Source organism: Leuresthes tenuis, unplaced genomic scaffold, assembly GCF_036924035.1.
Source record: "Leuresthes tenuis unplaced genomic scaffold, fLeuTen1.0.hap1 SCAF_48, whole genome shotgun sequence".
NCBI lineage: Eukaryota > Metazoa > Chordata > Actinopteri > Atheriniformes > Atherinopsidae > Leuresthes > Leuresthes tenuis.
Window position 1 is genome coordinate 162,508 of NW_027325402.1, and position 11,105 is coordinate 173,612.

General features: G+C 42.0%; 1 non-coding gene across 1 annotated transcript; it reads left to right on the forward strand.

The window, feature by feature from the left end:
* Positions 1–2,409: 2,409 nt before the first annotated feature.
* On the forward strand, positions 2,410–2,600 carry LOC140285637 (U2 spliceosomal RNA). The gene has a single exon (XR_011910636.1). It is a non-coding gene; the product is annotated as a U2 spliceosomal RNA (small nuclear RNA).
* The last annotated feature ends 8,505 nt before the right edge of the window (positions 2,601–11,105 follow it).

Below are 11,105 nucleotides of genomic sequence, written 5' to 3' on the forward strand. Positions count from 1 at the left end.
GATGGATTAAGTGTAGCACATCTCTCGACAACAAGGTGTGGCTGTGAAAGAAGAACTGTTATGTAGGAGAGATGTCTGGTAAAGATATTTTGTTAAGTAACCATATCACAGCCACTGCATGAGGTACCTTAAGTGTTAATGGGTGAAATAACACCATTATTGTTGATGCCTGCACTGCCAATGGCTTCTGGCCATTGATTCAAAAGTACGATCTCGTCCCTTTTTCCCCCTTTCAGTGGACACTGGCCCCTAATTACCGCAATTCAGCAGAGGGTCTTTCATTAGGAGTACTGTGCACGGTTTCAGCTCCGACCCTGGACAGCGGAAAAAACGTTGAGATCTGGTTTGAGGACCCAATTGTTGAGAAAAGTCTCTCAATGAGACTCAGAGTTGCTGGAGTCAGTTAATGCAAAGGTTTAATCTTGCAGCAAGTTCAAGAATGTGTGTGTGTATGGGTGTATGTATGCGAACGTGTGTGAGTTTGTGTGTGTGAGAGTTTAAAGAACCTGTTATCCACAGGCAGGCCTTAACTAGTATGGCACGGGTCCAGCCTGTCTCATCTTTTTTGGAAGGTCCAGCGCTCGGCCGTAACCCTTCTGTCTGTTTGGACTCTCACATACATTCGGTTAATCATAGAAAAACGAGAACAAAACTTTTTAGCCCCTTAAATTCATAAAACAGACATGGTGCAGTTATTTCCATTCTAGAAAATAAGAGTAATCACCACCATTCCTATAAATTCTGGATATTCTAACAATCTGAATCTTTTTTAAATGTTCGATGAAGCCCTTTGCTGTTCTGTTTAGAGACTCAGCTGATCATAAACCAAGTTTTGCTCTTGAACCAAGCTTCTAAACTCTTCACCTTTTTCATTTCTCAGTTAGTATTCACTTTAAAACTGATTAAAAGAAAAATTAAATGAATGCCTATCAACAAATGTGGGATCTAAACTCTAGTGCTTCCTCTAAAATAATTTCCTTTCTCAATTCAGAAATGTGTGTGTGTAAGTCACAACACCCGTGACACCAAAACGGCTTTCTTTTCTCTCTTTTCTCTACACTCTGCACTGTGAGCACACACAACAAATCAGAAAGGCTTTTTTCTCTCTTTTCTACATTATGGACTGTGGGGACACAAAACCGCTCTCTCTTTTTTTTTTTTTGATTGTGTGCCAGGGCGTTGTCTCACGTATTAGATTATGCTTAAGATACGAATGAGTTTATCAGTCACATCAGAATCCATACATACTGATCCTCCCGTAATAAAATGGTCGGATCTTATCAAACACACTTTGTTTCTTGTGACAAGTCAGCGAAACAGCGTATACACGTCAAGACACTGAATCAAGTTTGCCACAAGAACTCATAAGTTTGGCAGTATTGCTCTGCCGTCAGCAATCATACACCCATTTTATTTTCATGAGACATGTGCAGGCACCTGTTCATCTACTGTTCTATCACTATGAATTAGTTTATCTATTATCAATAAGGATACTTCTACAACTACTATCAAAGTATGTCCGGACTTCTTATGTTGTCAGTTGCTATATATGAATAAGTGGGTTGCTACTGAAAAGCATTAAGCATGTCACACAGCCCAAACATATAACATTTCAGGACACACCACACAGTTAACAACCACAGTGAAGCGTGTCAAAGCCCAAACATGTAACATTCAACAGGACACTTACACAACACATTCAAATCAAACAGTCAGACAACATACAAGAACCTATACCCCAGCCGACATTGCTCCCTGCCTATTTTCCTACAACTCACTATGTGTGTGCACACCTTTATTCACAAACTCTTCAACTTATACTCTTTTACCGAAGCTGCTACAGCTCGATTGGCCAAATACCCTTAGATCCTATTTCGGTGAATTTGACATCTGCCTTGCATGTAACAGATTAGCGGTTTAGCAGTTTTAATTTAGTTTGAGTGAAGGAATTCATTTTATAGCAAAATCCGAAATCGTGAAGAACTCATGGAAGTAAGCTTATTCTCGGATTCCTGAATCTTTAGATTTGTTCTTTCTTTTACTGCAAAGTACAACGTTGAGCAGCACTAATGAGTTGTTTCTATTTTTGGCAGCCTTTACCTTTGCGGATGAAGCCCTTTCTGTCTGTGCAAAAGAAATCTTATTACTGTGCAGAGTGACTTCTCTGAGTAGAGTCGCCTTACTTGTTGCGACTGTGCCAATGTTCGAAGCTGGAGTGCAAAGTTGTTGCTTGAATGGTGCTCGCTGGAGCGTGCGGTAGTGTAAAGTTATACCATTTAAAAGGGCTGAAGAGTGCTCAGTGCAGCGGGTGGGCCGAGGTGCAAAGTGACACTATGGCCATAAAAATAACACCGCTACAAGTGCGCATTGTGCCAGGAAGGGCCCTCGGACGTGAACCAGTGGACAGTTATCGCTTCTCGGCCTTTTGGCTAAGATCAAGTGTAGTATCTGTTCTTATCAGTTTAATGTCTGATGTGTCCTCTATGCGAGGACTACATATTAAATGGATTTGTATCAATAGGAGTTGAAAAAGGAGCTTGCTCCGTTCACTCCAAGCATCGACCCGGTACTGTAGTGCCCCTGGGAACGGTGCGCTCTCCTCTGCTCTTGTGAAAAAGCAAACAGCGGTGCAGGATGGAGGTTTCAGGGAGCCCAAGATGAAACTTTCTTTTAGTCTGCTGAGAAAAGAGAGTGAATGCGAAGTAGACTTTAACACGGCTCTGGGAGCGAGCCGAGTGCGGGCTAACCAGGAGAATTGCTTGAAAGAAACGCGACACCGAATGAGCGGTCAGAACAAAGCCTCAATACGGTGTTCCTGTGGTGTTTTTATAAAATGCGGTGAAAAAAAAGGTGTGAATGCCCCATAGAAAACTAAAAGGTGGAGCGGAAGTGTTCGGCTGCAAGAAGGTGTGAATGTCCGACTATATTTGGTGAAAAGCAGGTGAAGCAAGGTCTGAATGCCCAACCTTACATCATCAAAAGCGAGATCAGAGGTTTTTGGCTGCAAGAAGGCCATAGTTTGCCAAAAGTGGGTAAGGTGCGAATGACCGACTAAATATCAACAAAAGGGGGGGCGGAGGTCTTCGGATGCAAGTGGGTGTGAATATCCCACCATAGAAGTATGGTGGAGAGGAAGCTGTGAATGGCCGACCATAGTTTGCAAAAAGCGGGTGAGAAAAGGTGCGAATGTCCAACCATACATGATCAAAACAGGGAGCGGAGGTGTTTGGCTGCGACAAGGTGTGAATGTCCACCCATAATTAATGAAAAGCGGGCAACAAGTAGGTTCGAATGCCCAACCATACATCATCAAAAGCAGGAGTGGATGTGTTCGGCTACAAGAAGGTTTGAATGTCCGAGCATAGTTTGTAAAAAGCTGGTAAGAAAAGGTTCGAATGCCTGAACATACATCATCAAAAGCAGGACTGGATGTGTTCGGCTACAAGAAGGTTTGAATGTCCGACCATAGTTGGTAAAAAGTGGGTATGAAAAGGTTCGAATGCCCAAGTTCGGCTGAAAAAAACTGTGTTCGGCTGCAAAAAGGTGTGAATGTTTGACTAAAGTTTGTAAGACAAGGTTCGAATGCCTGACAATGTATGATCAAAAGCGGGAGCGGAGGTGTTCAGCTGCAAGAAGGTCTAAATGTCCATCATTAATTGCTAGAAAACATGAAAGAAAATTTTCGAAAATCAATCTGCACATGATCATAAGTGGGAGAGGAGGTGTTCAGCTGCAAGAAGGTGTGAATGTCCTACCATAATTGCTGAAAAATGTGTTAGAAACGGTAAGAATGCCGGACCATACATCATCAAAAGCTAGAGAGGTGGTGTTCGGCTGCAAGTAGGTGTGAATGTCTGACTAAAGTTCAAATATATTAACAAAAGCGGGAGGAGAGGTCTTCGGATAAGTGGTTGAGAATTTCCAACCATAATCTATAAAATGCGGTGAAAAAAAAGGTGTGATAGAAACCTAAAAGGTGGAGCGGAAGTGTTCGGCTGCAAGAAGGTGTGAATGTCCGTCTATAGTTGGTGAAAAGCAGGAAAAGCAAGGTCTGAATGCCCAATCTTACATCATCAAAAGCGAGATCAGAGGTGTTTGGCGGCAAGAAAACGGGTAAGGTGTGAACGACCGACTAAATATCAACAAAAGTGGGGGCGGAGGTCTTCGGATGCAAGTGGGTGTGAATATCCCACCATACAAGTATGGTGGAGAGGAAGCTGTGAATGTCCGACCATGGTTTGTAAAACGCGGGTAAGACAAGGTGCGAATGTCCGACAATGTATGATCAAAAGAGGGAGCGGAGGTGTTCGGCTGCAAGGTCTGAATTTCCAACCATAATTTGTAAACACCGTTGAAGAAAAGCCTCGAAAGCCCGACTATACACCATCAAAAGCGGGAGCAGAGGTGTTCAGCTGCAAGAAGGTCTGAATGTCCACCAATAATTACTGAAAAATGGGTAAGAAGAGGTGTGAATGCCCAACTATAGATCATCAAAAGCAGAAGTGGATGTGTTCGGCCACAAGAAGGTTTGAATGTCCGACCATAGTTTGTAAAAGGCGGGTAAGAAAAGGTTTGAATGCCCGAACATACACAATCAAAAGAGGGAGCGGAGGTGTTTCGCTGCAAGAAGGTGTGAATGTCCGAGCATAGTTTGTAAAAAGCGGGTAAGAAAAGGTTCGAATGCCCGAACATACACCATCAAAAGAGGGAGCGGAGGTGTTCCGCTGTAAGAAGGTGTGAATGTCCAACCATAGTTGGTAAAAAGCGGGTAAGAAAAGGTTAAAATACCCGACTCTACACAATCAATAGCGGGAGCGGAGTTGTTCGGCTAAAAGAAGGTGTGAAAGTCCGACCATGGTTTGTAAAAAGCGGGTAAGAAAAGGTTCGAATGCAAAAATATACACCATCAAAAGCGGAAGCCGAGGTGTTCGGCTGCAAGTAGGTCTGAATGTCCACCCATAATTAATGAAAAGCGGGCAACAAGTAGGTTCGAATGCCCAACCATACATCAACAAAAGCAGGAGTGGATGTGTTTGGCTACAAGAAGGTTTGAATGTCCGAGCATAGTTTGTAAAAAGCGGGTAAGAAAAGGTGCGAATGCCCGACAATGTATGATCAAAAGAGGGAGTGGAGGTTTTCGGCTACAAGAAGGTTTGAATGTCCAACCATAGTTTGTAAAAAGCGGGTAAGAAAAGGTGCGAATGCCCGAAAATACACCATCAAAAGAGGGAGCGGAGGTGTTCCGCTGTAAGATGGTGCGAATGTCCGACCATAGTTGGTAAAAAGCGGGTAAGAAAAGGTTCGAATGCCCGAATATATACCATCATAAGCGGAAGCGGAGGTGTTCGGCTGCAAGAAGGTGTGAACGTCCGACCAAAGTTTGTAAAAAGCAGTTAAGAAAAGGTTCGAATATCCAACCAAACATAATCAAAAATGGGAGCAGAGCTGTTCGACTGCAAGTAGGTGTGAATTTCCACCCATAATTCCTGAAAAATGGGTAAGAAAAGGTGCGAATGCCCAACCATACATCATCAAAAGAAGAAGTGGATGTGTTCTGCTACAAGAAGGTTTGAATGTCCGACCATAGCTTGTAAAAAGTGGGTAAGAAAAAGTTCGAATGCTCGAACATACACCATCAAAATTGGGAGCGGAGGTGTTCCGCTGTAAGACGGTGTGAATGTCCGACCATAATTGGTAAAAAGCGGGTAAGAAAAGGTTCAAATACCCGACTGTACACAATCAATAGCGGGAGCGGAGTTGTTCGGCTACAAGAAGGTGTGAAAGTCCGACCATGGTTTGTAAAACGCGGGTAAGACAAGGTGCAAATGCCCGACAATGTATGATCAAAAGAGGGAGCGGAGGTGTTCGGCTGCAAGGTCTGAATTTCCAACAAATAATTACTGAAAAGTGGGTAATAAAAGGTGTGAATGCCCAACTATACATCATAAAAAGCAGAAGTGGATGTGTTCGGCCACAAGAAGGTTTGAATGTCCGACCATAGTTTGTAAAAAGCGGGTAAGAAAAGGTTCGAATGCCCGAACATACACAATCAAAAGAGGGAGCGGAGGGGTTTCGCTGCAAGAAGGTGTGAATGTCCGAGCATAGTTTGTAAAAAGTGGGTAAGAAAAGGTTCGAAAACCAAAATATACACCATCAAAAACGGAAGCCGAGGTGTTCGGCTGCAAGTAGGTGTGAATGTCAGATCATAATTTGCAAAAAGCTGATGAGAAAGGTGTGAATGACCGACAATAATTACTGAAAAATGTGTTAGAAAAGGTAAGAATGCCGGACTATTCATCATCAAAAGCAGAGAAGAGGTGTTCGGATGCAAGAAGCTGTGAATGTCCAGCCATAATTACTCAAAAACGGGTAAGAAAAGGTAGTATTGCCAGACCATAAATGATCAAAACAGGGAGCGGAGGTGTTCCGCTGTAAGAAGGTGTGAATGTCCGACCATAATTGGTAAAAAGGTAAAATACCCGACTGTACACAATCAATAGCGGGAGCGGAGTTGTTTGGCTACTAAAAGGTGTGAAAGTCCGACCATACATCCTCAAAAGCAGAACTGGATGTGTTCGGCTACAAGAAGGTTTGAATGTCCGACCATAGTTTGTAAAAAGCGGGTAAGAAAAGGTTCGAATGCCCAAACATACACCATCAAAAGAGGGAGTGGAGGTGTTCCGCCATAAGAAGGTGTGAATGTCCGACCGTAGTTGGTAAAAAGTTGGTAAGAAAAGGTTAAAATACCCGACTGCACACAATCAATAGCGGGAGCGAATGTGTTCGGCTACAAGAAGGTGTGAAAGTCCGACCATGTTTTGTAAAAAGCGGGTAAGAAAAGGTGCGAATGCCCGACAATGTATGATCAAAAGAGGGAGCGGAGGTTTTCGGCTAAAAGAAGGTCTGAATGTCCAACCATAATTTGTAAAAACCGGGGAAGAAAAGGCTTGAAAGCCCGACTATACACCATCAAAAGCGGGAGCAGAGGGGTTCAGCTGCAAGAAGGTCTGAATGTCCATCAATAATTGCTAGAAAACATGAAAGAAAATTTTCGAATATCAAACCGCACATGATCATAAGTGGGAGCGGAGGTGTTTAGCTGCAAGAAGGTGTGAATGTCCACCCATAATTCCTCAAAAATGGGTAAAAAAAAAAGGTGCGAATGCCCAACCATACATCATCAAAAGCAGGTGTGAATGTCAGATCATAATTTGCAAAAACCTGATGAGAAATGGTGAGAATGCCCGACTATACACCATCAAATGCGGGAGCGGAGGTGTTCGGCTGTGAGTAGGTGTGAATGTCCGACCATACTTGCTGAAAAATATGACAAAGCAGTTTTCACTTGGTTTGAGTGAAGGATTTCATTTTATATCAAAATCCGAAATTGTGTAGAACTCGTGGAAATAAGTTTATTCTCGGATTCCTAAAGGTTTAGTGTTGTTCTTTGGTATACTGCAAAGTAATACTTTTTATTTTGTTGAAACCGATTCAGACATGGATAAATATCAAGGACAAAGCAGTTTTAACTTGGTTTGAGTGAAGGAATTCATTTTATATCAAAATCCGAAATTGTGTAGAACTCGTGGAAATAAGTTTATTCTCGGATTCCTAAAGGTTTAGTGTTGTTCTTTAGTATACTGCAAAGTAATACTTTCTATTTTGTTGAAACCGATTAAGTTAAAACTGCTTTGTCCTTCATATTTATCCATGTCATAATAGCTTTAAACAAAAAAGAACGTTGTACTTTGCAGGATAGGAAAGAACAACTCTAAACCTTTTCAGGAATCCGAGAATAAGCTTCTTATCACCAGTTCTACACAATTTCGGATTTTGATATAAAATGAATTCCTTCACTCAAACCAAGTTAAAACTGCTTTGTCCTTCATATTTATCCATGTCTGAATAGGTTTCAACAAAAAAGAAAGTATTAATTTGCAGTATACCAAAGAACAACACTAAACCTTTAGGAATCCGAGAATAAGCTTCTTATCACCAGTTCTTCACAATTTCGGATTTTGATATAAAATGAATTCCTTCACTCAAACCAAGTTAAAACTGCTTTGTCCTTAATATTTATCCATGTCTGAATAGGTTTCAACAAAAAAGAAAGTATGACTTTGCAGTATACCAAAGAACAACACTAAACCTTTAGGAATCCGAGAATAAGCTTCTTATCGCCAGTTCTACACAATTTCGGATTTTGACATAAAATGAATTCCTTCACTCAAACCAAGTTAAAACTGCTTTGTCCTTAATATTTATCCGTGTCTGAATAGGTTTCAACAAAAAAGAAAGTATTACTTTACAGTATACCAAAGAACAACACTAAACCTTTAGGAATCCGAGAATAAGCTTCTTATCACCAGTTCTACACAATTTCGGATTTTGATATAAAATGAATTCCTTCACTCAAACCAAGTTAAAACTGCTTTGTCCTTCATATTTATCCATGTCTGAATGGGTTTCAACAAAATAGAAAGTATTACTTTGCAGTATACCAAAGAACAACACTAAACCTTTAGGAATCCGAGAATAAACTTATTTCCACGAGTTCTACACAATTTCGGATTTTGATATAAAATGAATTCCTTCACTCAAACCAAGTGAAAACTGCTTTGTCATATTTTTCAGCAAGTATGGTCGGACATTCACACCTACTCACAGCCGAACACCTCCGCTCCCGCATTTGATGGTGTATAGTCGGGCATTCTCACCATTTCTCATCAGGTTTTTGCAAATTATGATGACATTCACACCTGCTTTTGATGTTGTATGGTTGGGCATTCGCACCTTTTTTTACCCATTTTTCAGGAATTATGGATGGACATTCACACCATCTTACAGCTGAACACCTCCTCTCCCGCATATGATCATGTGCGGTTTGATATTCGAAAAATTTTCTTTCATGTTTTCTAGCAATTATTGATGGACATTGAGACCTTCTTGCAGCTGAACACCTCTGCTCCCGCTTTTGATGGTGTATAGTTGGGCTTTCGAGCCTTTTCTTCCCCGGTTTTTACAAATTATGGTTGGACATTCAGACCTTCTTGCAGCCGAAAACCTCCGCTCCCTCTTTTGATCATACATTGTCGGGCATTCGCACCTTTTCTTACCCGCTTTTTACAAACCATGGTCGGACTTTCACACCTTCTTGTAGCCGAACACATCCCTTCCCGCTATTGATTGTGTACAGTCGGGTATTTTAACCTTTTCTTACCCGCTTTTTACCAATTATGGTGGGACATTCACACCTTCTTACAGCGGAACACCTCCGCTCCCTGTTTTGATCATTTATGGTCTGGCAATACTACCTTTTCTTACCCGTTTTTGAGTTATTATGGCTGGACATTCACAGCTTCTTGCAGCCGAACACCTCTTCTCCGGCTTTTGATGATGAATGGTCCGGCATTCTTACCTTTTCTAACACATTTTTCAGCAATTATTGTCGGTCATTCACACCTTTCTCATCAGCTTTTTACAAATTATGATCTGACATTCACACCTACTTGCAGCCGAACACCTCGGCTTCCGCTTTTGATGGTGTATATTTTGGCATTCGAACCTTTTCTTACCCGCTTTTTACAAACCATGGTCGGACTTTCATACCTTCTTTTAGCCGAACAACTCCGCTCCCGCTATTGATTGTGTAGAGTTGGGTATTTTAGCCTTTTCTTACCCGCTTTTTACCAACTATGGTCGGACATTCACACCTTCTTACAGCGGAACACCTCCGCTCCCTCTTTTGATGGTGTATGTTCTGGCATTCGAACCTTTTCTTACCCACTTTTTACAAACTATGCTCGGACATTCACACCTTCTTGCAGTGAAACACCTCCGCTCCCTCTTTTGATTGTGTATGTTCGGGCATTCGAACCTTTTCTTACCCGCCTTTTACAAACTATGGTCGGACATTTAAACCTTCTTGTGGCCGAACACATCCACTTCTGCTTGTGATGATGTATAGTTGGGCATTCACACCTTTTCTTACCCATTTTTCAGTAATTATTGGTGGACATTCAGACCTTCTTGCAGCTGAACACCTCCGCTCCCGCTTTTGATGGTGTATAGTCGGGCTTTCGAGCCTTTTCTTCAACGGTGTTTACAAATTATGGTTGGAAATTCAGACCTTGCAGCCGAACAACTCCGCTCCCTCTTTTGATCATACATTGTCGGGCATTCGCACCTTGTCTTACCCGCTTTTTACAAACCATGGTCGGACTTTCACACCTTCTTGTAGCCGAACAACTCCGCTCCCGCTATTGATTGTGTACAGTCCGGTTTTTTAACCTTTTCTTACCCGCTTTTTACCAACTATGGTCGGACATTCGCAGCATCTTACAGCGGAACACCTCCGCTCCCTCTTTTGATGGTGTATGTTCGGGCAATCGAACTTTTTCTTACACGCTTTTTACAAACTATGGTTGGACATTCAAACCTTCTTGTAGCAGAACACATCCACTTCTTCTTTTGATGATGTATGGTTGGGCATTCGCACCTTTTCTTACCCATTTTTCAGGAATTATGGGTGGATATTCACACCTACTTGCAGTCGAACAGCTCTGCTCCCACTTTTGATTATGTTTGGTTGGATATTCGAACCTTTTCTTAACTGCTTTTTACAAACTTTGGTCGGACGTTCACACCTTCTTGCAGCCGAACACCTCCGCTTCCGCTTTTGATGGTATATATTCGGGCATTCGAACCTTTTCTTACCCACTTTTTACCAACTATGGTCGGACATTCACACCGTCTTTCAAGTGTAACACCTCCGCTCCCTCTTTTGATGGTGTATGTTCAGGCATTCGCACCTTTTCTTACCCGCTTTTTACAAACTATGGTCGTACATTCAAACCTTCTTGTAGCCGAAAACCTCCGTTCCCGCTTTTGATGGTGTATAGTCGGGCTTCCGAGCCTTTTCTTCCCCGGTTTTTACAAATTATGGTTGGATATTTATACCTTCTTAAAGCCGAAAACCTCCGTTCCCTCTTTTGATCATACATTGTCGGGCATTCGCACCTTTTCTTACCCGCTTTTTACAAACCATGGTCGGACTTTCACACCTTCTTGCAGCCGAACACCTCCGCTTCCGCTTTTGATGGTAT